A 25,428-nucleotide genomic window follows, 5' to 3' on the forward strand; every position below is an offset into this window, starting at 1 on the left:
TGTAAATTGCGGTGTGGTGGTTCTTTGATTAAAAAGTAGACTATAGTCCATACTCATTATTAATCGAATATAAATATAAATATTTTAGAGTAATGTGAATGAAATATAGATTTCTCAGTCAAACGTATGAATTTCTGCAAATAAGAGCCTATTATTAAGTGAAAAAAAAAAGAAAGGTAGTGGGTTTTATAAATGGTAACATAACTTTCGATCCAAATAATTCAAGAATCAGAACAGATCTAAATCAAAATATTGTAGTCTACGTAACAAACCAAATAATCAAATTTGATAGTACAGTGTGGAACAAAATGATTGCCATCTAGTTACCTTTGCATTGCCCTTGTAAAAATAGGAAATGCCGCTCTACAAAAAAAAGAAGGCCTAACCTCAAAATATATATCCAAATTCCAAATGTGCTTTATTGCGAAGGGGCAAAGTTGAGATTGAAATTGAAAAGGAGCTAACAAAAGCAAGTCACAGCTAGTGTTGAATGTGGCCACCAATGTTTGTTAATTCAATTTAGTAAATTGTAACAATTGTCAATTCGATTGATGACATTTTTTGACAGAACTAATAGTTAGGCACTCCAAAAAAAAAGTAGAGCGTTGCAGGAATATTTACATGTGCAAAAATTCAAAAGCAAACTATATGACAATCATTTTGTTCCACACTGTAGTATGTGTCAGAAATATCGCCAAACTTGTTATGTTTCTACTAAAGTCAGTTTTACACAACTCCTAATGAGCAAAAAGTCTAAACATATATTTTTGACACTTGTGAAATATAAAATAAATGAAATAAGTTCAAATTGGAATTCGTATGAATTTATTCGATTGAAATTGAGTCATTTTTTGGATCAAGATAAAAGGTTGTTTAATTATTAGGGATTAGGGTATAAATGTCCCCACACGATTTACAGGACGTTAAGTTTACATAGACAGATTCGTTAAAAATTATATTTGTTATTCCGTCAGGCAGCAATTCTAAAAATTCGATTAGCAGTGAAGTCCATCTGTAACTTAATGACTTTTGATGTTGATTCTTTTAATGGTGAGATTTTCCTAGCCATTCCATCCTGCAAAAAATGTTGAGATATTATTAAAGTGGAATGAGAATTAACTGTTCTTATAACAACGTGTCAGGATCCATCGAAGTTAAAATGTTCGTTTTATTTCCATTGTGTGTTTATAGTAGTTCGAATTACCGAGTTAATAAAGTCTAATTTTATGCCACCCAAATGGAGGCCAGGCCAAATGGAGGATTCGTGCGATCAGTGTCGCAACACAAGTGAATATCCAAATACAATACTAAATACGATTTAAATTGTCCAAGTCGAATAGAAAAGTGTCCGAAAAATTTGTGGGAACTCGAACTGGTGCTAGCGATTATACATCGAGCCATTCAAATAATATGCAGCGTGCAGAAGATAATCGGATGTTCACACAGAGTTGGACCGTTGTGTTTGATTCGTTTCAATAAATTATCTCGTTTCGTGTTCCTTTTTCTCTCGTGTTTTTATTAAACAAAGTCGGACCAGGTGTGATTCAGTTAATAACTTCGTTGAAAAACTCATGCATCTACATAATTTGAATTTCGTTCCCATCTGATGGGATTAACCCGCGGCACCTTGGAAAAAAAACTATCAATTTTGCATCCGCTCGTCTGGTAATTATCGGGAAAACGTGGAAAATTGGGAGAAAGACCGGTCTCGTCCACCATCCCCACACTGAAAAAGCCTGAAATGCTGATTATACGAAGTTTTTAACGAAATTATTTAATGAAGCGTGTCCGGTTTTTCCCACGGAGGCCGCTTTACATTTTTACGGTACCGACATTTACGTTTTTATCGACGATTTTATCTTTAATTCAAAGATTACTTGAATTTAAATTGCAGGAAAACAAATAAATGTTAATTCCGGTGTAGTGGCAAGGCGTTTGTAAAATTAACCAGGAGACTGAGAGCGTCGTTAAGTTGAATCGCTGAAAAATGTTAATGACAAATTGGAAAAGGGGGAATTTTTTGAGAAATTTCAATTTGTTGATAACACGTGCATGCATAATGCGTTCGGATGTTTTACATAAATACGAGACGGTCTCGTTTTTCGGGTCTTTGTTGGCGAACAACGAAACTGATCGTTTTCGATGTGCCATCGCTAAAAACCATCGTCACGTACACACCGACAGTTTAGTTTTAGTCCAGATCAAAAACTTATGAATGAATTTAAAAAAGTGGACTTTGTAATCGTCGTTAATCGTGCATTTTAAATTACTTCGATTTGGTTTCAGATTCACTTTGTCATTGGGTTTCTTCCTTTAATCACCGACGAATAAATGCTTTATTCATGGCGTTTAAGCATCAAATAGGTTTGTGGTTTTGACTTTTTTGTTCCATTTTCTTAATAAATTCATGCATTTCTTTGGTTTACGTGATGCCACCACGCTTTTTCCGATCTACTAGGTTTTCTGTAACGCAGGAAATTAACGAATCATTACTATTCAATTAAAATTTCCACGAAAACGGGTTAAACAAATTACACTTTAATTGTAATAACGAGAATCTAATAATAAAAACCGTATACGTAATTTTATGATTTGTTGATTACCTCCTTCCATTATCTATCTCTATGAAATAGAGGTACTGAACAATTCCATCTTAAACCACTAATTATATTTGCTTATAAAATATTCATTTATTCCGGTTTTTTTTACGTTCTATATCTACTCATCGCTAGATCTATCATAAAAATACGAATTGCAAAATTAACTATGCTTTAATCTGATGTCTGTTTAATTTACAAAATTGCTTTTTTAAATCACGGAGATTAGATAAAGAAAATGTAACACTTTTGCCACTGCTATACGATATTTTACTATTTTTTAATATATCTGGTTTTTCAAGAAATTATTTTAATTTATTTTGTTCATATTATGTATTATAATAATTTTATATTTTAGTAATAGCGAACAATTTGGGCATTTAGCGCTCTTTTTAAAAATCGTAAACAATAATTTATCTGACATTCTACAGTTACATAGTTAACAAAAATTATAAATTTGAAAATTGTTCTTTAGACTTGTACCACACATAACAAGCTAATAAAAGCATACTAGTATATTAAAACATGAATTTTATAAAACTATAATATTAAGACACGAGTCATATTTGCGTGCCTGTAAATGACGAGTGCTCTTAAGTTTTATAAAATGGTTTTTTTTTGCTACTTTTTTCTAATACACATGCATATTAAATATGTACATGTTTTTTACAAATAAAATAAATTTTGGTAATTTAGGGAATTTTGTGGAAGTTGGTGACACTTTTATTTCAAAGTTGATATTTAAAGTAAAATTTTAAATTTGACTAAACATACCTAATTGTCATTTTTCGCAAGTGAAACTTCAATTAAAGACGAATTATCCAGAAATACGGAAAAGAGCAGAGAATACCACAATAAATTTGCTGGCGGCAATGTATGTTACCAACTGAAAAAAGTTGCTAGATTTCGGATGTATTAATGGTTTATTAACGCATTCAAAATGAATGCGTTAACAGCTTTTTTTAAAACAGCAAATTAGAAAAACAGTTTTTATTCGACTACAAATGTAACTGATTTAATCACATTTTAAAATATATTATTCATATGAACAGCTAGATTATTCAATACAGGGTGAAATACATCACAATATTTAAACCCTAGGATCTTCAGACCAACTGCGAAAATCACGTGCATTTAGTTTTGCGCTCTAGATCAGAGCAAAAATTCCATGTACAGTTTAAGCACAAAAGTTGGGTACGCCACTGATATCACGTTAGGACGTATAATAAGATTTAAAAATTATCGAGTGCAAAGCAAAAAAGTCGCAAAAAGTTTTGTTATCGCTGGTGCCAGTACCGCGTGCAGATTAGTTGCTTTCAGTGCTATACACTGATAGTTAGCACGTTTTTTGACAGACAAAGAGACAAAGTGTCTACGCGGTAAAAAGTAGAATAGCACGCAAAAATCATTCATACACGAAGAATCAATAATTTCAACAACAATTTATAACAACTGAAAACACTGAAACTTCATTCAGATTGACAGCTGTAATTCTGTAAACAACATCATAGGCGTAGGATTACTACTGGCGGGAATTAATCTGCAAGGCTTCAATGGTTTCCTAAATAACGTGAAACAATTGAGATGAAGAGTTTAGTATTTTTCACTGCGTTATGTTTTGGAACTAGAGTTTAAAAACGTGCAATCTATAGGGCTTTAAACTGACTCTGAAGGCCCTACTAATAAAACTATAATATTCACCAAATGCAGTCCGCGGCATTGTGTAGTTGTATTTCCCAAAATAGATACATATGTACATATTACGATTAAATCTGAATTTACTAAGAACGCTCCCTGTAGATGAGGGATTGAATATTCGTTCGGAGTTTCTAAAAAATTACAATGAAACGGTCGGTACCACCATCTTTATTTGGTGTCCCTTCGGTGAACAATTGAACATTATCGGTTTATTAGTTGGGCCTTTAGAGTCAGATTCAGGCCCTATATCAGTGTACGGAGTATACCTTCGGTTACTGTTTGCTTGGAATTTTGCGTCTCAATCTGTCATTATCATGGAAAGTTATACAGGGTTATTATAAATGATTGTAGTCCAAGTAGGCGCAAAAACCGAACGTAAAATTAATGTTTGGCGCTCCATATAAAAACATGAAAATGATGTGAATAAGTGAGTACACACCGTTCACACACAGGAGTTAAAAATAAATAAAATTCTCATCACCGCACTTTTCACCCAAAAAATTGACAGTTCGCATGAAAGCGGCATGGATATGGCCTGCTTCGACTACAATCATTTATAATAACCCTGTACTATGATGACACTGCAAAAGATCTTATGTCAGAATATATTTCTGAAATACAGGGTGATTCTGAAATAAGTTTGGAAAAAAAATGTGAAGTATCTTTGACACGAAACAATCCTGCATAAATAACTTTTGGGAGTGAAATCAAAAGGATGGAAATTACCTATATCCTTGTATTTTCCACGCCTATGAATAGGGAAAATTTGTCCGAATTTATTCACTTCATTAGCAATCATTCTTATATCAACTCCACAGGTGCGAGCTGCTTTGTAAATGTTTCTATGGAAACGATCGAAAGGAGTAATGTCATGTTTGTGACTGACGGACATCTTTTACCTTTGATTATTATTCTTTGCTAAACTACCAGGATAAGCAATTAATCACTTTTAACTCAGCAGCGTACTAGCAATTTTGACCAAATTTTCAATCAGTTGTAACTCGAAAACGAAAAAACTTCTATTAAAAAATTTTTTTGTCAATGACTTCTTCTCATCGCCAATTACCGGTTTTTTTTCACAAATTTATTGGGAAATCATCCTGTATGTAGGAATAAATATACAGGATGTTTCTGAAATACGTGTGTTAATTTTAACAAGTGAAAGAACTCGTCAATTTATGAAACTTTTCTCTATAACATTTTGTAAAATTCGTAAAAGTATTCCAAGATTTTTTGCCCCACAATTTTCACCAAACGAGTCGTTTTGTGTGATTCTCTGTTTCTATCACAACAGAAAATTTTCGCCCTTACCCATAGGCGGGTATACACTTTGATGGTTAATTTATTCCAAATTTTAAATCAATTTGTATTGCTTTTTCGTAAAAATGTTATAGAGAAAAGTTCAATGATTTGGCGCGTTCTTCCACTGGTTAAAATTAACACACGTATTTCAGAAACACCCTGTATGTTTGAAAAACACATTTGCGATTAGTTTTATAGTAAAATTAATATGTAGTCATACCTATAACAGAAGAGAAGACAAGGTTTAATGGTAACTGTCTCAGTTTTATTATTCCTTATGAAAATTTGATAGAGTTTTTAGATTCTCTTAAAAAATAACGATCCACTGTTCGTGTATATTTGCGTTATGTATTTCATTTCACAACAGTAAGTAGTCATAGAATATTTAACTTTCCAATTTCCAATTCCAGTTATTTAATCTGAAGATCCTGGAAGAATATACTTTTTGCCAAAACGAAGTATTTTTCTCATAAAATAATATGAGACGTTTTACAATGTTTCCATTATTCCAGGGAAGATTTAGCAATGGTTGACTTTTCCCTTTGCGTTAAAATCAAATTAAATCTAATTTAAAACAAAAAAGTTTTTTTTTTAAGAAAGGCTGCTCTGCGACACTATTAAGTTCAAATTTCAATAAACCAGTTTTATTGATATTTTACTTTTCAAACATTATTGCATTACATTTTTTAGAAAAATATTTAGAGCTCTATTTTCAATAGATATTTTTTATTTCTTATATGTAATATATTCCTTGATTTTTTCTCGTTTTATTTGTTTGTAATGAATGACCGTCGAGTTTTATGTTTTTTTTTCAATATACAAACAATAATATCGTAATTAGCGATCCATTACTTTAATGAAATAACGTATGTTCAGTGTTTTAAACAAAGATCGATTTAGCTAAAAGCTTAAGCGAATCTTTTCGCTTGAGACAAATAATGTGGAATATTTCAAGCTCCGTACTTTTTCCATTATCTGATTCCAAGGTAGCAGAAGGAGAACTTTGACGACAAAGTTGACGCGTTGTAAATTCGAAATTCTTGTCATTGTCAAGCAAGACTTTAAGTAAACTTCAAAGACAAACGTTGTTCTGTTTGAAAGTCCAGAACAGGGTAGGCCAATCAGGCCCGGATTGAATTGTGTGTGTATATGTGTTCGCCCCCATGTTGACATTGTTGCCGTTGCCGGAATAGACTTTCAATTCATTAGCGCAGGGCGTTGTCATATCACAATCAGGATAACCTGAAAAATATATTTACGTTAGATGGCCGGATAGAATTTCAATTCATTTAAAAGCTAGCCAGGACCGTACCGCCATAATTAAAATAGTATATACTCACGATATACCTAAACGCTGAAATCCTTTTCTTTTAGGGGCTCATTCGAAATGGTAACGAACCCAATTGACTTGGTAAGAAGGTTCTGTTTCAGATATAACGCAGCTTGTGTTTTCTAATATTCCAAGCTCCCGGAAAGCCAGCCATCTCGGACGGATTTTCCCAACCATGAATTCTGGAATAAAACTGAATAATGTAAAAAGTTATATCTTTTCTGGAATATTTATCGACGGAATTAAATTGTTCCAAGGATGTCGATACAATGAGGTCACCCTTGAAATTGCAGTCGACTCCGTAAATCATAGCAAATGCATATAATTGACTGTGATGATTTATTAATCGCTCTTAAAATGCAAATGCGATGCACGTCTGGACCAGAATTTATAAATATATCCACATTTATTTGAAAAAAGTCGAGAATAAATCGTAATACGGTTAAAGAACTTTAATTTGTAATGGTAATTACTTGTTTGAGGACGATCATGCATCATCAGTAATACAAACTTGGCCGCCGACTAATTATTAAGTCCATATTGCATTCGTAATGTTTCAATAACAAGCCAGTATTATCATTGCATTGCGTTTGTGGAAACAACTGCACTCTTGTAGATGCCATCGCGGTCCGGCATCATCTTCCGATCAGATAAACGTGTACTTTTCGGCCATCTCCCATATGAAATCGTCTTGGTCTTGTTTTCGCAAGATACAAATCATATTTACACAAAAAACAAACAGTATTTGTTGTTCTCCGAAAAACAACGACCGACAGATACCGTTCGACCATTTTTAATTGATCACTCCAGAAAACCCATAATACAAACACGAAAAAATGAATTATGAATCAGTTCCATACAAATCGTAATTAGTTTAATAATAAATTCCGCTTGTACCTCGTAAACGATTCATAAACCGACTTCTTGATTGAAATGAAGATAAATAATATACTGGATACGAAACCGTTATGAGATTGCTCATTTGCGAAAATACAATGACCATCATATTTCTCAGACCGAAACTAACAAAATGATTTAATACCGAATTAATTCGTGCCCGGCCACATAAACGAGAAAAATTGCTAACTAATCGCCAATTAATAAACATGCAATCAAGTGTCTCCGGACAAATTCGTCATTTAGTGGTCGACGTGAAAGTGTGAAATCAATGTCGAATTATCATGTTTCGAAAAAATTTCAAGTTTTAAGTACAAATATGGTTATGAAATGACTTTCTCGCAAACTCGTCGACTGAGATGTATATTCAATTGCGTGCATGCCGGATCCACGATTTCAAATTTTTTTTAGAATGAATTAAATTTGTAAATATTAATTACTAATTCGTTTTCCAGTACTGTCGGTACTAGTGAAACTCATGCCGGAAGTGCATTGTAAACACTTTTTTGCGCTCTTGTATAATTGCGAAAATTACTTAGAACATGTGTTTCACTTGTTGTGTTAATTTTAATGAGTGTTGAATATTTTGTACAAAAGTTTTTCTCTACTATTCACACTAATTAATCTTTAACAATAATTTATCATTCATTTTTTTCCAGCAATTCATACACAACTGCGTAAAAAACTTTCTACGGTTCATTTATAAATTGCTGACTTTTCTGAGTACAGTTCTAGCCGCAAGTCATTTTAGAACAAATATTGAGTCAAGTTGTTGTAAAAGAAGTAATGTACAAAAATTTTATCACGTTCATTTTAACCGCAACCGACATTAACTTTTCCTTTTTAAAACTGATCACCGATTCTTGGTATTGTAAAACTTGTATACAAATTACCTGACTGAAGAAGATCCAGCGAGATTCTTCTATTTCTACGAGTAAATGCACTAATTTTAAAAATTTAACATATGAGACGAAACAACATTTTCCTTTTGAGATGTTACGCCCTTTTATAATTTACGAATCATCTTTTTCAGAAGCGTCAAACCATGAAAAATCCGATTATTGAAATACCAGTTAATAATGATGAAGTGAAGATTTTTTTCCATGTAACACCTACTAATTTGCAATGATTTCCATTTAGCAGTTTACGTTAAGTGCAAGTTTGCAGTTCCAGATAGGCATCAAACACTTGAATTCGCAAAAATTTAATTTCGTACCTTTAAATTTCGTACGTGACGTTTTTAAACTGATTCGATCTCATTAGCATAATTAATTATTGTTCTGGTTGGCATGACATATGAACAAACGGGTGTTGCATTATAATTTTTGCAATTAGCATAATGCGCTTTAAGCTGTGCATATATAATGAAAATAATAGGATGAGGCACCAATATTTAAATGATATCAGATCTAAGAAGTGCATTTACCATTAAGGAAGTCAGGGTTGTTTCAGATTCGGTTGGCAAAACAACAGACAAATGTGATATCTAAACGCACACAGAAACATGGGCATATCTTATGTTTATTATGTCCGCACACGAGGAATAATAAACAACATCGCAGTTTCGCATTAAACGCACCATAAAATACGTACACTATAAAATTATTTCTATAAAGTTCCCATGTGCAATTCGAATAAGTGAGTTAATAACGTAACGACCATGAAACTGAATTAAAACTTTACAATTATATCTTAAGCGACCTATTCAGAATTATTTCCAATAAGATTAAAAGTTTTCGGGGGAGCTTTTCCACTGGCGCCCCCAGCTCGTGTGCGGAATAAGAATAAAGCAAGCAGGACACATGTGTATGGATGCGTGTATATCCATGCATTTTCAGTTTCAAAAGAAATGTTTCCACCCCTGTTTTATGTAAGCTGCTTCCTTATTCACAAGGGAGAAATTTTCTTGGCATTTCAGACATGGATTTATTTTACAAGAGGCGATTTCTTAGCAATAGCCCTCGATGCACAAAGACACTCCACAATTCCTGCCAATTCCTGAATATTTATAACAACTCTCCCTGGAAATAAAAGCAACATTTAAAATACAATCGATATAAATTAACTTTATCGTAAGATAACACAAAACACACAAAATAACAAAAACAAAAGCAAAAGTACTACTTATTGTAAATACTGGGTGACTTTTTGACTTAATGATTGAGACAATTTAGTGGGTTGGCCATGCCGAATAATTGGTATGCCATGTCATTTGTCAAAGAGTTGTCTTTTGATTCGCTTTTTTGATTAAGATCCTAAGTTAAGATAATGACTATTTGGTTTATTTTGACTTTTGAACTGTCATATTTAAATGTGACAGTCGAGTGTACCAACATAAAATCTTAAATGTGTTACCAACCGAACAAAAAGAATTTTAATCATTAAAAGTCACCCGGTATTTACCAACATTTTTCGCAATTCATTAATGTAATGCCTAGCAATAATTGATTTGAAGAGGTTTTGTTCCCAACATTTTCACAGCAACATTCCCTTTATTATTATTACCGTGTTGTTTTAATCCGAATTAATTTATATGGGTGTCATGCAATTGTCAGGAAGTCAAATTTTTTTAATATGGTTTTCTTAACAATTACGCAAGGAAAGTGAAGAAATTTTTTACTGCGTTTTATTTCCTTTGCATGCTGGAAAATATCATCCTCATTTCCTTGCTAATTGCAAAGTAGCCATTTATAGCTCGCTTATACTGAAATATTTCTTCTCTGTTGAAATCGTTGCTTGCTGTTTTTCAAACATGGACGAAATGAGAAAAGACATTTTTCTGTAAATACTTGATCCTTTACGGAAAGTAAAAAAAGAAGTATTCGGTGAATGTAGCAAGTGAATTGTCCGCCTGCCGAACATCCTGGCAGGACTAAAAAAACATGATAACAACGAAATGTGAAGTCTAAATCCCAAAGGACACGCGAATACATTCAAATCCCGACCTGACGTCATAACATCAGTAGGGTTGCTACCCTCGACCGCTTTGTTCCCACAGGTCCGATCTCGCAGCAATCATCATAGAGTATAGCCGGAGATACCACGTATAAATTACATTTGCTACTGCTGAGACCCTTAAAAAACTCCGCCGTCAGATAAAGGGGTGACCTTACCCTTATGTAAATCAGGACCCAATGAGGCGGCCGTGAGTCTTATATAAACTACCCTCGAACATGCGCGAGATTGAAAATCGCGAGGGTGCTTCACGACGACTTGAAACTCCTCAGCCAATCGAATCGTTCATTTTACACCCTATTTTAAATTGTAAATTCAGAAAAGAAAATGGTGCCTGTTGTGGGTGAAATTAGCAACGATGATAATTTTTTATAGGTCTTACGTACCGAGGAAGGTTTCAAAGCGTGGAATTGAGAAGTCAACTAGAATCATTATAGGTGAAGTGGGGCCAAAGTTGAAACCAATTACACCCCCATTGTTGCCAGCGACAGACCTACTCGCTTCAAATGTTTCCGTAGTCCGGCTTCAACTATTCCGTCGCAATGGAGATTTCAATTTAGCGATATGTAGCTCAAAAATTCACCCAGACGACGACCTGAAATAAAGTAGAAAGATCGCATTATTTAATTCAGTTTCAGACGCAATTAATTCTGCGTGAAGGACGGAATTTTCCTCGCTATCGACACGAGAAACTGCGATAAATGATCCTGTGATCCCGACGTGTCTCGACTAGGATCAAATGATGATTTATATAAGATCCTGTCAGCTCATGACTGATACACTATGCTAAAGTATCCGGTAACCAAGCAATACTGAATAAAAAACATCATAAATCATCACTAATGCAGTCAAAAACCGACAAAATCATATCAGACGCTTTTTAACTTTTCACTAGAATGGAGGGTGGGTGATTCTGCACAATGTCCTCGTGCATCGTCAATATTGATGGTTTTAAAAGCAGAGCCTTGTAAAGAGCTTTGTTTCAAAATTGCAAGGAACTTTAATTAAGAGAAACTTCAAGAATAAAGGTCGACTCAAAATTTATCTTGCCGGGGAAGTTCAATTGTGGCCTGATAAAAGCTTTTTCAATTACCTGATGAATCTAGCAAGACTCATAAAAGTTTGACCTGTTAAAGTGGAAACTCGGGCGATCTCGTTGATCGCCTCATTAAAATTATTAATTGACGGACAAAAAATACAGTTTATTAGATTTTTCTTTTGTGGAAATATTAGAGCAAAAATTTAATTAAGCTCGCGAATGAAGGAGAAAGTCAAGATAGATGAACCGGCCGAGATACTGAATTTCATCTGTTATAATTACTAAAACAAAATAATTCCGATGTTCATTGTATTAGAAATCCAAAAGAAAACACGGGAAGCAAGAATAGCATACACAAAGAAAACAAAGTATATCATATCTTAGCAAGCCAAGTGCATGGCGGCCAATTTTCAAATTCAATTTACGTGGAACAAAGCCCTTCCCACTCTTTTATCTTTTGTTTTATTCTCTTGCACAAAATATTTTGCTAGCAAAATTCCCCAGGTTATATAAAATATTGGTATAGCTAACAACATGGGAATTTCAACTTTTATAACAAACGATCGAAGCCGGAATTGCTTTCGAATTTATTTAAATATTTATAGAAAGCTGTTCTCCCGTCTTCGTGAAAGCTCCTCAGGATCGTGTTTGCGATGAGTCACTTCTGTTCGTCCAAATTAGAATAGGAGATGCAAAGCCTACACATTTGCGTGTAAGTATGTTTATGTTGTTGTATGGTGCAGATGAATGGGGTGGTGAGGGGGAGAGCGCCGCATAGGGATGATGGGGGTGCCGAGAAGGGCTCAGAGAGTGAGAGTTGTCACGCACAGGGTTTGATTGGACTGCTGGCTGATCGATATTGAGAGATTCACCCTCGTCTGGACCAGTCGCTACTATTCGTACTGCATATGTAGAACTGGCATCCTTTCTGCATTATCCTTTTGCACTCCGCTCATTTGCCTGAAACGGCTACAACGCGTCCTAATTAATCCCTCGAAACTTCGGTCCAGCCCACCGCCTCGACAATTACAACTTAAGGGGTGAGTGCATTATTCGAATTTTACCCCGGATGGAGCGCAAATAAATTCAATTACTTCCGTGGATTGAGCGGTCATAATTCACAGTTATGTTTTTTCGGGGGAAGTGGAGTCCAACCGCACTTTAAAAAATCCCCAAATTGGGGGATCAGAAGTGAATAAAAAAAAACTGGAGCAGAGATAAATATATTTAAAGATGCGTTCGCTACTATCAATACTACGTTCCACGCTGGTGACATTTGCCCCCTACTGTTAGAGAACATCATCGTGCAGGGGAAATTGAAATGTGTTGCCATTATATGATTTTTTTAGGACTTTATGATTACGGCGTGTACCAATTTAGTTGGTTCTTTTTCAGGGAGGATCTTATCTTCGGGGGCTATTTGGAATTTATGAGTTTACTTTTTGTAAAAGCCGATAAATCACAGAAAGCAGTCCTTAAATCAAACTCGTTTAAAATACTTGATGATAAACACATTATTCAATTTTCTTGGATATTTTGCTACTTTATTGTCGCTTCGCTCCTGAGCTTTTCCACTAAATATTCGTGCCAACAAAGCTAACATCAAAGCAGTTTCTTCTCTTAAACTGCAGCTTTTCCAAGTCTCCTAAAAGCAAAGAAACAACAGAAAAAACTAAAAAAGTCCCTCATGTTCTTTATTATTTTTTTTTAAGTCATAGAATATATTGAATAAAATTTTTAAAATGTGACTCGTTTAATGAATGTAAATAATTTAATACTTTTTCTATGCCCTGAAATCCTATTTTATTAAATAAATGGCAAATTAAGTATGAGTTAATTAATTTTCTGGTGGCGATGAAATTTTACTCCACTAAAGTGATACTGGTAAGGTAATAAAACTTTACAACCGTATCAGACGGTGTGCAGCCCGAAGTGCATTTTTTCTATGAAGAAGTAACGAAAAAATCCCCGAAACAATACAAACTTAATTGTTTAAGTGAAACCGCTAGGTAATTTGATAATAGCGACCCAGCTAATCAATTCTGTCTTATCTGAGGCTGCTTAGCATTCAGGACAGATCGAGTCGGCGTTGTCAGCAAGACAATTGACTAACGAGCCCTGCCTCATTAGCCTCAAGGTGGACATCGTCAGACTGTTTGATTGTTTGCAGTTTTGAAAAGAAGAACGACCAAGAGAACGCCTTATCAGCGGATGCACAGCGTAGGATAATGCGAAGTGATCGGAATAAAGGACTCTCCAGTCCAGAGCCTAGTTAGGCTCAAAAGCGCTGCCCGGGCGCGATAAGGAGCCCTGCGTAAACCAGGGATTCGTCCCCATACGGTTTCCGGGATAAAGCCCGTATGACACTGTACGTCACCCATCAGTCCCACCATGTCGACACCCATTTCCAAACTAATAAAAAAAATATGTCCAAACCGGATTATTTTTTATTTGAATATGTAAATTCTGGTCATCTGGTGACGGTTTAACAACGTTACGAAATGGAAGTGGTGAACTTAAATAGAACAATTGTCTCAACCCCTCTAAATGACTAATCTGCTGTCAGAATATTTTTTGGTTTGTTTGAATAACAAATAAAGTTTGTAAAATTTCTTGGGGTGAGTGACCAGAAAGCGCGAGGTGTGATACGGGCTCCACATAAGAATATAACCCTCGTTATGTGTCTACATACGTTGCTACTAGTGGCCCTCTATCGCACATGTACTAATGGCGTTGAGGACCATCCAGTGTTTTATTTTTATTATTTTTTTATCTTTCATGTCCATTCACTGATATTACCGAATTATGTTTCAATTTTGTCGTATAAAAGTCAAGGGCTTTAAACAGTCTCGATATCGTGGCACTAAGGCCCCATTTCGGAAAACCCCCATCAAATTAATTACAAGAAATAAAATTGCTAGCTATGTGATACATTGATACAATTTTAAGGTGGACGGTACACCATTCGGAGTAATAAGAATACAGCAGTCCTATAATCAAATTATAGCCGGACCAGGCGACGATATGGCTACCTTTATTTACCATTAGTTTTGATAATCGTGTTCCAGACGAATGTAATGGATACATTAAGCTGCACTTAACTCATTTTCTGCAACTGTGCTTGCTTCTTTTAAAACACAAAGAAAGCTCCATTAAATGTCTGAAATAATATTCCACAGGAGCAGACCCGAGTAAATAAGAGAAACAGCACTCCAAATCTGCTAATTAAAGAAGCGATGCACACGTGGCTCTGCAGAAATTGTAGAGTTCATTTTTAAGAATGTTTCATGTTAGTGCAGGGTAGTGTGGGTGATGTGTTCTTCTTTGAGTAAAGTCCATTCAATAAACATCTGGACTGTCGAAATCAAAATTGCAGTTGTTAGGTTGGTTAAATCACTAGTTATTTTCATATTGCCCAGTTGTTATCTATGATTTTTTAATTTTTCAAACTATTCATTTGTATAAATTGACATTGTCAAATAAATTGCAAAATTATTTAAGTGTATTTTGTAAAAAGGTAAAAATGGAAAGTTAAAAACGAACTAGGGTGGTTCTATTGGCGCGAGAGAAGAGGGCCATAAGAAATTATTATGAGGAACAAACAAAAAAGTGATAATAACGGGAAGAAATCATAAATTTGTGCCAAAGCCGCTCCAGTATTGTTAACTAAGAATTGGTGTTCGTTCTTGTGATTCACAAATTAAAATTTTGGAGAGATAAGTGTTAATCAAGTGTTAAATAATTTTCTTCTGAATAAATGAAACATTTTTGATGATTTTGGTTGTTGTTTAATTTGTTACTTGTTTTCAGTTTGTCGCGTGTTTTTTATAAACTGTATTAAATTGCTCTAATTCATTTAGTTGCAGCAATGAATGATTCAAAACATTTTTAGTTCAATGATTAAAAATGAAAACATAACCTAAATATATTTTGTAACTAAATTTTGATGTCGGTATACTCTAGCGAAAATTTTTTATATCCAAGTACAGTCAAAACAAGCATTTTATTTAAAATATAATTTTGACAGTCCAGGGGTTTTTTGAATTTACTATAAGTTACTTTGCGTACTGATTTCTTCATATCTGCCTCCTTAATGAACGAACTCTACCTGCGAGACATTCTTCCGTCGGCTATCCTGCATTCAAATGAAGCGTCCGAGTTGTGTATAGGGATTTACCATAATAATCCCTCGTCTTTGTCGGTAAAGTCCGTTTCTTTGTCTCTCTAGAAGGTAGCGCTCATGTCAGCTGTCAACCATCCGTCAAGTCATCCGCGGAATGAAGCCCGTCCTGTCCCCCCAGAGGAATTCGACAAAGCAGTTACGCAAATGTGTATATTCCGTGGAAATGCCATTATCGGCTAATTTAGCCTTGGCGATAATTCAGACGGGAACAGTTGGGGTTATTGATTTATGCAGGGTCGAACACCTGACCGATTTTTATGAGCGGCCGAAAGTGAGACCGGGACACCAAAAGCTTTAGAACAGTCAGTCAGCATAATGTGATGGCGCCACAGATTGCAATCTTACCGGACGAAATGGAGTAATTTTTCAAGACGGTTTCTAGATAAACGAGCAGATGCTACCGACACTGCAACTAAATTTGCCTGGCTGTTTAGAACCGACACATGCCTCTTGTTCCAGCCCGCATACATATTTATGATCGAATCCTCGACAACTCGCAAAATTAAGAAAGGAACTAGGCTAACTGCCAACTTAATGTCCTCCATTTAACAACTAAATAGCGTCACAAAGTCAGGAGGACGTAACGTACGGCCGGGGTACCGAAAAGCGATGAGACAATCGATTTTCAATTTTTATAACCCAATAAAAATTAACATTTATGGACTATTTTAACATGGTTTTGACCCACAGCAGAGATAACCCACAAAAAAGTAATGAAAGTTTTACGAATTCATTGAAGTGAGTGAATGTCAAAACCAAATTAACAGCGACGAATACCAACAGCGTCGAAACTAGGGTATTATTAACAAGGGTCTTGCTGCCAACGTAAATTCGAATTTCGCCTACCGCGCTGCCGCCTATTTTGAATCATAATACACTTATTTCAAATGCATGTTCTGTTTTTAATTTTGTTTTTTTTTTCGGTAATTGTTCCCTTTAACTACCTAGCTAGACAGCGTCAGGGCGTCTTCCTAGATTGTTTCCCATCATTCAAACCTTGTGCAAATGCCTTTTTTTTTCTCTCTTGTTGTGTTTCAAGGTCGCGTCAAGGTCGCGCCAATGTCTTAGTATAACTAAAGGGTAAGGAAAATTAATTTGCACAAGGTTTGAGTGGTAGAAAACGATGTAGGAGGACGCCCTGAGGCTGTCTAGCCAGAAAAAACGCGAAAATTCCAGAAGTAGTTAAAGTGAACAATTACCTTTTTTCAAAGCGATCCATTATTAATTTTTCATGAAACATGTCCATTCATGTTTACTTTTTTTAACTCGATTCTGATCCATTAGTGTTTAATGAGCAACATTTTTTCTACTGTTAAATTAGTGATCAAACAATGCGGGTAGAACTCTACGTCAAAGGTACTACATACTCAGTTGAAAACGTCAGAAATCCCTAATTATTTACTTATCGAATTATCGGCGGTATAATGCGGTTAAACTGGACTATCGTGTCGGTTTAGGATAATTAATTAAATGATCCGTTAAAAACCCGTAGGTTGTAACCCATAAATTTCCCAATAGACCATATGCCACATCGGCTGATATAAATAAATTAGAGAAATAAATTTTAATGGAGCACGTTAGCGCCACGAGAAACTATTATCGGAACGTTTTATTGCCGTCAACTGTGACTAAGTCTCTAAATTAAAAGGCATGTCACTAACTAACATATCATGGTGAATTTTCCACACCCCCATAAAACCACCCACGAGACACAGTCGGTCATGTGATGGGCAACTATCTCAGCGGCCATGAAAAAGTGGGAGTTTTATCACCAGTTTTTTGATGATTTAATGTACTATTTTGACGTCAGAAGTTTATATTGCTAAATTGCATGTTTATGTATTGTTGCGTGTTCGACTGGAGTGAGAGTTGTGCTAATTCACCAGACAGCCGATAAGCAACTGTCTTAATTTAGCTAAATAGAGCATTTCGGCTGGAAGCTGCATTTACATACGACGAAGAATACACAACGAAGAAATGATTTCGTTGAGGTGGAAAGAAATGCTCGGATGAAGCGTAATCCCCTGCCGAGCCAAAGATAATGTCTGCCATTTTTCCGGACACCAGTCGCATTATTTTAAAAAGTTTTTATATCCAACGGACGGTTCGAGTGCGGGGGTTTATGGGGAAACCATCAATAACACGACAATCTTAGCGACAGAGAGGGCTTGCAGACGTTTGCCCTATGCAAGCGAGATGCTGTAGTTTCCTATTTTTCTTACAAACAAAACACTCATAATCGCGTAAGCAATCAATACATTCATTGGTGAGTAATTAAAGGGCAATACGAGAGTTTCCAGTTGTAATACATATATGTACTTAGGGTATTTCACGAGTGATAATGAGCCCGACGGAATTGAAAATGCAACCCACAATACATTTGCAACGTTAACGTAGAAATTTGTTTTTTGATTTAAAATACATAAAACATAGTTAGCTTTGCAGTTTCGTAAATTTTGACATAAACGTCATTCGCTTGGTTAAATGAAATTGTGAATAAACGAAGAGTTTTTGGGAAAATGTCTCCATAAACGCGTAACGGTAGAAGTATTTTTATTACATTCGCCATAAATCAGGATCATCTCTGTTTTCTCATCATTCGAATAGATTTTAATCGTCGTATTTTAACTTTTTCATAAACGTCAGTTGTGACAAATAAAATTATTGGAAGCAAAGCCATCATGGATTCATAATTTCATTTTAAAACAATACGATATTTAAAATTACCACGTTAACTTTGGAAATGTATTGTGGGTTGCATTTTCAATTCCGCCGGGGTCATCATCACTCGTGCAATTATTTTTATTAAAGGTAGTTAATGAAAATTTTGACCTGAAATTTAAAAAAGGATCTTCAAATTATACCATAAATAAACGTAGATAAATTGCATTTATTGCATAGGTAAATAAATATTTAATTATATAAAGAGAAGCTCCTAGAAAGTATAAGAATAAAAATGTAATTAAGTCAAGGGGAAAGAGTTACTCATACTGTAATTAACAAGTCGAGCAAATTCATACCTTCAATGCTCTTTGAATAAATTTCCACTTATCCCATTTTGTTTTTCAATATTTAAAGGAAATGATTTAACAATGCACTTTGAGAGAGGAAAATTTTATTTGGTTGCACACATCCTGCGGTTCATTCATTTGTTGGGCTTTTCCATGTCAAAAGGTCACACTTTTATCGCGCAGAAATAGATAATAAACCAAATAAAAGAGCAAATTGGTGACAACAATGTTAGTGAGTGGCCAGACATGGAGCACACTGTGTTGTTTTTGTTTATAATTATTTGCACATCTCAAACAATCCAGGGCGATCCAGGTAAAACGAAAACTTTTCCTAAACATGTACGAGTTGTTATCAATTTTGAATTTAGATTATTATTGGAGGGATTATTATGGAAAAATTCCTGACGACGCGGTAGAAGGTGGCAAGGATATCAGAGGTAATCCCACGTACATTGGTCAAGCTTTCGTTTTGCATCATGGAATTTTAATTGGTCAAATCTACCCGGGCCAAATCAGTTTAACAACATCTAAGGAAGGAATTCACGTCACGAACGTGTATAACAAGGTTTCGACGCTTAACTCAACGCTCTTTTGAAAATTTGTGGCATTTGTGTTATTTTAGATATTGTGTAGCCCAAAACAAGATAATTTTGTTTGGGTGCCTGGTAATGCAGCAACACTGCACTTAACAACCATCAACAAACACTTAGTACCGGGAGGAATGGAATGGGGGAAGGTCCTCAACATAGGCCGTGTCAAATATCAAGGCGAATTAATTATAGGGAAAGTATGTTCCGGCACAATCGGAAAAGCAAAACTTTATTTCCCGTACAAAGGAGCTGAAATCACCGTTAGTTCTTACGAGATTTTAACATACGAAGAAAAACCACATGTCAACGAGGTCTAGTACAAAATCTTTTGTTTTTTGATTATGAAATGCCATTATAATGTGTTAAGAACATATGTTTGAAGAAAACCAACGTTACAACGAAGTTTATTAAAACATCCTTTACTCCTTTACATTATCGCAAGCGGTGGTGCTTTGTGAAGACTATAATAGAGTATTTTTCCTTGGCACGCTATTACTTAGTTTAGTGTATGTAGAAAGCTATAAAGGGTTGTCTCTGGCATCTCCAGTGGATCATCCATCAACTATTCAGTTGCCGACAGCTCAAGGTGTCACTTACCCCACCCACGCATTAGTGTATTACTGCAGTGCTGCCAACCGTAAAGCTTTTAGCAACACTAGATAATGTATCTACACCGAGAGCTGTACTGAAATTGCTTAAAATTAAGAACGTGGTACTGGATGAAAGAATTTGTTGCAAAAATAACGGAAAAACTCTAAATCAATAGTTTGCATGGAAAAAATGGTGGATGCGCCGGATTATTAAAATTAAAATAATTTTATTATTCTCAGTAGCTACTTCTTGTGATAGTTTCCTCGTAATCCAACTAACACATCATATACTTAGCAGTGATTGTATAGTATTAATATTAATTATCACAAGTTAAATCAAGTTTATATTTGAAATTATAATTATGTTAAATGAATTCCGTCATTTAAAAAGTTGCATTACGTTAGTCTGGTGTATCAATTAGATATATGTGTCTGCATAATTTACAATTAAGAAATTGAGATTTGGTTAAAAAAAATTAGAACGTCAATAGCACTTGAACCATTAAATCAGAATTAATATAACATTAGGAAAAACCTACTGTTTGCTTATACATCAGGAACTAAATTATATGGCAAAGTAAACAAATCAAAAGCAATTACTATTCGATAAATTATCTTGATTACAAAGATTAAATGATTGATTAAAAATGTGCAACATGGGATTATTCCATTTTGATAATTAAAACCATACGTTGTGAGGTTGCAACACACACTAGAAGACACAAAATGTGTAAAAATGAACTTCTGAAGCGTCTTGCACTCATTTTGATAAAAATTTATAAATCTTTAAAAATGATATTTAAATAACATAAAAAATGTAATGCAACATCTTTTGAAATTCCGTTCTTACTTTTAACTCTTTAATTTTTTTTATACAATTGTATGTACTTTCAAAACAGAAAATTGAAATAGAAATGTAAAGTCAAAATAAGTGAGTTCACTGGAGAAGGTACAGAATGTTCAAAAAAACGTTCACTAGAGTAGGTACAAAATGTTCAAAAAAGTCGTTCAGTTAAGAATTACCGAAATTATTCTTTTTTAAATTTTTCTAATAACTGAAGTAAACTATCCAACTGACATTTCTGTTCTTAAATTTTATTTTGCCTATTATGAAGAATTTCAGGACCATTTTCTCGCCGAAGCAGCCGACCATTTTTATGACGGCATTTACAAAATTCTACAGAAAACTGTCGAATGATTTCTGTTCATTGCTTATTTTAACTAATAAAAAAAGAAATAAGGGATGGTTATTAAAAACAAACTTTTCATTTGTGCAGTTTTCACATTAACGTAAAGTTTATTTTAAAAAATGTTTATCTTCAAGCGGTCGAAAATCGCGCTTTTGTGTATCTCTGTAGAAATGGTTGAAGTAGCTTTTTTTTTAAATAGTATTGTATCATTCAGATTAGAGAGTCTTTTTGTGCTTCTCGGTCTTCAATTTCTGGACAAAAAGACTCACTTCTATTCTTAATGATATAATCTACTATTTTCATTCAAAAACACAAAATATTCATGACAGAAAATGATGACTTGGTTTTTCCCACACGTAACCTTGTTTGAGTTTCAACAAACCCTCTTTGCACCACCACCACATGTTTTCAGAAATTTTGTTTACCACAGCTGCTTCTTGTCTCTTTGTAATCGATCACATTACATAAGTATAGAGTCATGTAAGGAATAAAGTTTCTTCACTTTATGTCGTTGATTTTTAGCAAAATTTCTCGGACAGGTCAATTTGTATTTTTACATTGCAGAAATTACGCTTTTCTATTCCATCCAGTGGCGGCGCAAGAGGGGCGATTCAGAATCTTTAAATAGAGAAGGTCTCTTTATTCTACATTCATGTAGCTGTAATATTTGTTTGCGATTTGTAAGCCACCTCGGTGAATCGAGTTGTAAAGCAGGAACAATCGGACAGGAATTAAAAGCTTGACATATGGAGATTGAATTATTATTAGAACTTCACGTTCTCATGGCTCATATGCCTATCAGCAGCAATAAAGTAAATTAGATGCGGCCATTGTGAGGCACATTGTTCGAATAATGTGAACAATTTAACGAGCGCCGTGTGTAAGGACAAAGTTTTTCATTTCAACAACGTCCAGGCAGGCATTCCATCCATTGAAGTCCTAAAAATTCGAGATATTTACTTCTTTTAATTTCCGTCCGGCGAGTAACGGGCCACAAGGAACGAAGGTGAGTGCGAAACATCCAACTAATGAGTATTTTTCAATTTGTCGAATTGGAAGTTCGCTTTGATTCAGACACGTCATTGTGCGGCGCGGATTGTAGGGGTAGTCGGAGTAATTCCGGGGTCCGGGGAGATGTGTCGGCGGTCGAGTGCGAGGTCGAGATTAGACTAGCGACTTCGACCCCTGGCAGGGGTTGAAATCCAATCTTGATTTGCTATTGCATTCCTACAATGACAGTCCGTCCGGACTCCGTCTAACCGTTTGTTTGCCACTCTTTGTTTAAGCGACAGATTGGAATAGGATCTCGGCTCAGAAGGCTCTCCTTCGCCATTTTATGAAGCGCCACACAAAACCTCTTCCGATCAAACATAAGGAGATTGCCGTGATTGGATTCGACACTCGACGCGCCAATTTCAACTCGCGAACGCCACCCTGCGAATTTACAAGCGCCCCATAAACCATCCCCGAATCGGGAGAACAAATCCCACGCGAAGATAAAAAATACATCCCCTGCCGGACGAAGGAACCGCAATTTCGTATTTGATTAAAAACGGTTTTCGAAAAAATAAAGAAATCGTGGACGGCGGGCGGACATATTTAATGCATTTCGGTGGAGGTTCGAGGCGAAAAGAGAGCCTAATGCGGCGCGGTCCCCGAGGTGGTTGTAACTCAACCACACGCACATACATAATGGAATGGGGAGCAAAGAACTTTTCACTTGTATAGAATTTCCGTATTCAACGGTGGCAAAAGCAGGCGAGAAGTTGCGAGTTGTTGATGTTATTCAGAGCGCGTGTTGGGGATCTCTAAAACGCCACTGTCGAAGAGTGAACTTGCTTTTATGCTTGAATTCTATTCCGTTGAAATACTGTAAATAAGCGCATTCGCGACAGGAAAACTACTTAGGTGATGCAAAAACTCACTGCATAATTCATTCATTGTTCTTTTATTCATCGTCCTTATCTATTCTAACCGAATAATCCCGAAACACCTTTCTCCATTATTTTTCTCGTGATTAAAAGCAAATCGCAAATGGCAACGACAACTCTCCCTTCAAAAGAATGTTTCTCTTCCTAGTTTCGCTTTATTTATTCGCACCCTCTTTTGACTCTCGGACGTTCGACAGAGACGCTTTGATGTCGTCTGACGCGAATCCTAAGTAACAACTTTTATTGGACTCCAATATTTATAACCAGGGGCGATAGCGTTCTCGAAATTCGAATATAACCAAGATCAAACGAAAAACGAATATCCAATTTCTCGCTTTGCTTTTCATAATCGGATTGATCGACTCAGCTAAAATAAACGGTTCCAAAAACGACGTAATTTCATTTCACGACTTGCGCGAGACCATCAAACTAATTTGCAAATGGCACGGAAGAACAAAGAGTTAATCGACCCTCCAAATTCCGCCATCCTATCCCACACAATTTGATATGTCTTTAAGTGTGTTGGGGGAACTCGATTTCTGAATAAAAGCGTTTTTGGTATAAAATCGAATAACTTCAGGTTATTTACCCAACATTGTGTAACGTCTTGCCTTGGGGTGGATTTAAAATAACAATTTGAAAACATGTGAATGCTGGTAATACCACAAACGGTTCCTTTCACTGTTTGTTTTCCCTAAAAAAATATTTCCACATTTCGCATTTTTCACGTGTTTACACTTCCATACTGTTACCGCTATCACGATTTATAACAAACCGAATAAAATTACAAAAATACCCAATAAATGGTTCTATGGTGGTTCTCACCGAAATCAAATACGCGGAAAGTTAAATATTTGCGACGTCTCTTTAAATTGAAATTAAAGTGTAAACATGAAGAACGGATAAAGCCGCGTTCAGTCACATCAATCGCTACAAGCACATTTTCCAAGACAAAATATTTTTACAAGCGCTTATCGCCGTATTTTTCTATTTATTGACGCGAGAGTTGTTTGCGCAGCAGTTCTAAGAGTATATGGTCAAATTAGCTCCAAACGTAGATACCTGAAGACACCTTAACTCACAACTCTTGGGCGAGTTTACCTAAAGTCGTCGAGTTCAAGAGTCATTAATTGATGAACTCACAGCAACTACCCAACAAGAACAAGAACTATCATATTAGACACCCAGTCAGCCCACCGGTCTTGGTAATCAACTTAACCCCATTTGGTAATAACAAAGAACTAGATTCTCACGTTTCAACTTGCGAGAGTTGTTAAAACCTTTTCTGACCAAAAAAATCAGCGACATGAAATGCATCCACCGTGCAAAAGAAAATAATTCTGAATTCCTGATTGGTTGGTTGCTGCAAATCCCAATTTTTAAACCGTGCAAATCGCATTTTTCCTCCCCCTCGAAAATTCCTTGCTCTATCAGTTTATTTTTTATTCATGCGTCCGATGTCGGTGTGTGAAATGTGAATTTTATTCTAAAACCGGGGGATTTGCCCTTCTCATGTCAAAAATTGTTCGCGGTTTATGGCTGGTTTGATGAGGGTTCTCTTGACCTTTACGAATAGCGAATCGAAATAAATTGAACTTGTATTTTATGTTTCCTTTATATTTCTCAAAACATTCGGACTTAATATTAAAATGGACCCTAACATTTTCCATCGTCGGAAGTCTGGAACTTGTCGCTCCCTTTTTTATTTGAAGGGTTTAAGCGTGGAAAGGGGTGACGTTTTACAATCGCAAATCAGCAGTTGCGTGTCGACCGTTGTTGTGTATGTTGTATCGCCAACTTGCAGAATAGTGGTTAAAGTGAAGCAAACCTAAGCAATCGATAGCGCAATATAGCATCGATTAGTGCGCCACGCCCCGCGCATTGCTTGAGTTACGATGTGACGGCACTCGACCATCACAACTTGCTGCATTTACACACCCCCGCTTCAACATTAAAGCGGTTAACTTCCAGTAAAGCTAATTGACGTTGATTGTATAAAAGTCGGAGTAATGAGGGCGGCGACCCACCGTCGACGGTGCAGGTGAGGACACACACGTAACGCAAAAACAACTTACAAGAGTCTGGCGAATGTCTACCTTAGTTTTCAAGAAATTT

The 25,428-nt window shown here is 35.5% G+C and overlaps 2 long non-coding RNA genes across 3 annotated transcripts in view; one reads left to right on the forward strand and one right to left on the reverse strand.

The window, feature by feature from the left end:
- Positions 1 to 715: 715 nt before the first annotated feature.
- LOC138133829 (uncharacterized) overlaps positions 716 to 25,428 on the reverse strand; it is a 32,817-nt gene continuing 8,104 nt past the window's right edge. The window contains exons 3-6 of one of the 2 annotated variants that reach the window (XR_011160540.1): positions 11,166 to 11,374; positions 6,938 to 7,109; positions 6,561 to 6,839; positions 716 to 1,075 (exon numbers count right to left, since the gene is read on the reverse strand). This is a non-coding gene — a long non-coding RNA (uncharacterized lncRNA). Of the gene's footprint in view, positions 1,076 to 6,560; positions 6,840 to 6,937; positions 9,846 to 11,165; positions 11,375 to 25,428 lie in introns of both variants that reach the window. The other variant, XR_011160539.1, reaches the window with a different exon arrangement.
- LOC138133613 (uncharacterized) lies at positions 19,200 to 19,992 on the forward strand. The gene is made up of 3 exons (XR_011160438.1): positions 19,200 to 19,325; positions 19,381 to 19,577; positions 19,635 to 19,992. It is a non-coding gene; the product is annotated as an uncharacterized lncRNA (long non-coding RNA).

This window comes from Tenebrio molitor, chromosome 6, assembly GCF_963966145.1.
Source record: "Tenebrio molitor chromosome 6, icTenMoli1.1, whole genome shotgun sequence".
NCBI lineage: Eukaryota > Metazoa > Arthropoda > Insecta > Coleoptera > Tenebrionidae > Tenebrio > Tenebrio molitor.